Below are 2,957 nucleotides of genomic sequence, written 5' to 3' on the forward strand. Positions count from 1 at the left end.
CATTCTCTAAGCCAAAATCACAAAAAAAGACATTTGGTAGCCATGTATGCTTGCTCGTCGTCAATTAATAACTCTGAGTGCAAACCATGTGAGCGTATAATATTTTTCTGAATCTCATCTCGACAACCACACTCACTAACCCGAATCAATAAGGAATAATTATGCTAAAGAAATAGCCTTTCACAAAATCATGATAAATTACGCTGGACAAGCAATGCAGCGACATTATCTGAATATCATCACGCTTCGCAAATTAAAATCATATTTCAAAAGACCTACATACTCTGCATTTTCCTCTCTGTGTTCCGCTTATTCTTTCCAGAATGCTGAGCAGCGTGACCAACACCCACTCTCTCACTTACTTTTCACTGAATGAACCACTGCAAAGACAATGCTACTGACAACCATATATCACATTGCTTGTACTCAGAAGCTGTGTGGCATAACACATTGGCTAAGTAAGACTTCCCTAGAAAAAGATCCAGTGTACAGATATCAATTATGTGATATGGAATAAAAAGAGAGCTCAGATCACTTTCACTGAATACCAAAAATAAGCCAGAAAAGTTACAAATGTTATCGTGATGCCATTTGGCGCCTTTACATCTACGGGGATGTAGGGTTGAAAAACAACCAGCAGTGTGCATTACAGTTATGGACAGTCAACATGGATCTCGACGAAGTGAGCTGCTCTTCGAGAGAATCGATTCGTTAAAGAAATACAGAGAGGTCTTCTATCCGCATCGGAACATAGTTCGGAAGTTTGAATTAACTGGTGATCCGGTAACTTCACCTGTTAGGTGTCGACGTTCAAATGTGACACTAATTGTTTAAGTTACTTTTGCCATAGGTGGGAATGGTAGAAAGCAATATGCTAGCTTCAAAGAGTGCACGAACTCTGTCACGACTGCTGTTCATTCCACGGCCCGTCGTTAAAAAGTGCTACGAACAATCAATGGAGCCACAGTCATATACATATTTTTTAAAAAGATATAACCTCCATTTGAGTTCAGAATAGGTTTTATTTCACAACCTGGATTTCGGTCTTAGGCCATTATCAAATTTTACAACTTCAACAGATCGATGGACAATAAAAGTACAAGTATGAGAACAAATATAAAAAAAGTGGTGGGGTAAAGAGTTAAATCAATATAGATTTATTGTATTTCAATCTGTGGATCTCAGTTCATTATATTTGCCAGTTCTCGAGTACACTGACGTGATCCATTGAGGATTAATACGTTTAAATGCTCTACATCAAACCCCAAAGGTCTTCCTGAACGTGGAGAGTCAGTAATCACAAAACCATCCTTTTAAAACGTGAAAACCATTTTCTTTCCGTGCTCCTGCTGTCACCTTCTACCGAACTCAAACGAAAGAATACATCGGAAATATTCCGATTTCTTCACTTGACACTACATTTACTTATGTCCACAACTACACTAACAATCTCGTAATGAGATTACTAGTGTAATGTTTCTCTGGTCTCTGATACCTTTAGCCGTCCTCTTTGCACTCTTGTCCAAGAAAGTAGTGTTGTGGATTTTCTTCACTTTATTCAAGATATTGCTGTTTTTCACCATATTCTGGATTTTAATTTCCATGACACAGACCAGCGTACGATGTGCAGCGATGAACACACAGTGCGCTGGTACTGGTCCTCTGATTACTCTTCGTTCATGGATGAAGAAAATTGTATCACAGATAGGCTAATTTCAAATGGAATAGGGCTGCTGATTTCAATATGTCTGAAAATACTTCGATCTGAAAAATTCAGACGTAATACACAATTAGCACTCATATTCTTGTTTCACGCGATTTATCGTTATTAACTACATGATAGTGGAAGTTAATCAACCATCAGTTGTTGCAGGCTAATTCTGTTTTCAGTCACAATCTTAAACAATCTTAAACAACATAGCTGCTAAGGTTCAGTGACTGTGTCAGAATTATATTAGAACAAATAAGCCCTCGGTCACAAGAATTAAGTCAAAATTGACCAGGTTTCGACGTTACTATGAGCTTCGTCTTCAGAATTAAACTAACTGTTCTGAATCATAATAGGTATACAAGACATTATTAATAAACTAAAGTGTGTACTGACTGGAAAGAAATGCAGTACTTACAAGTCACATTCTAAAAAAATCTGAGCCGGAAAGGCGACGACATCAAAAGTTGTAAATAAGATATGATGGCGAGCCTCTAAACCAGCAGTTAGAATGTAGCATACTCGGATTAGTTCATACTATTCTTACTTTAGTAAACTGACTGTCCATAAATCCACCGTTCAATGTTACGCATTCACACCTTCATCAAGATCTGAATATTTGATTGTATATTTATGCTTGAAATAACGGAAGTGTGAAGGGGACAATGCTCTATGACAATGTTATCACCACAACACAAATTTTGAGATTTAATTGTATATACATTTCTTCTTTTCTAGTGTCTTTAATTAACTTGACAGAACCGTAAATGGGTCGAAGCGCTTCCAGTTTTATATCTGGCAGTTTGAAATGCAGTGAAATACGTTAATAGATGACACATTAATGACTTTTCAAGTGTGGTTCAGTACTGAATGTGTACTATCTTGGGCTACAAACAATAATAAAAGTTCAAAATGCAACAGTTATCTTACATGATATCTAAGTTTTTCCTGGAATTTCAGAATTAGTTAATTAATGTTTCCATTACGGATACTGTCTGCTATCGCGGCTCTAACCAAATTAGATTACAGCAGGAATTAAGAAGGAATCTATAACAAACCAACAGATATTTTCCATACAACGCCATTTGTATGTAGACAGAGATGCATCCAAAGGACTCTGATACTGGTTACTGAAATTCCCATACATCTCAAAACTATTGGAAAAATCTTATTTTAGTGCACTCATTTACAACATTTATACACAGAAGACAACTATTTGCAATTCAATGTTGGGCTTACAGACAATTCT

Source organism: Schistocerca gregaria, chromosome 5 (assembly GCF_023897955.1).
Source record: "Schistocerca gregaria isolate iqSchGreg1 chromosome 5, iqSchGreg1.2, whole genome shotgun sequence".
Classification (NCBI taxonomy): Eukaryota; Metazoa; Arthropoda; class Insecta; order Orthoptera; family Acrididae; genus Schistocerca; species Schistocerca gregaria.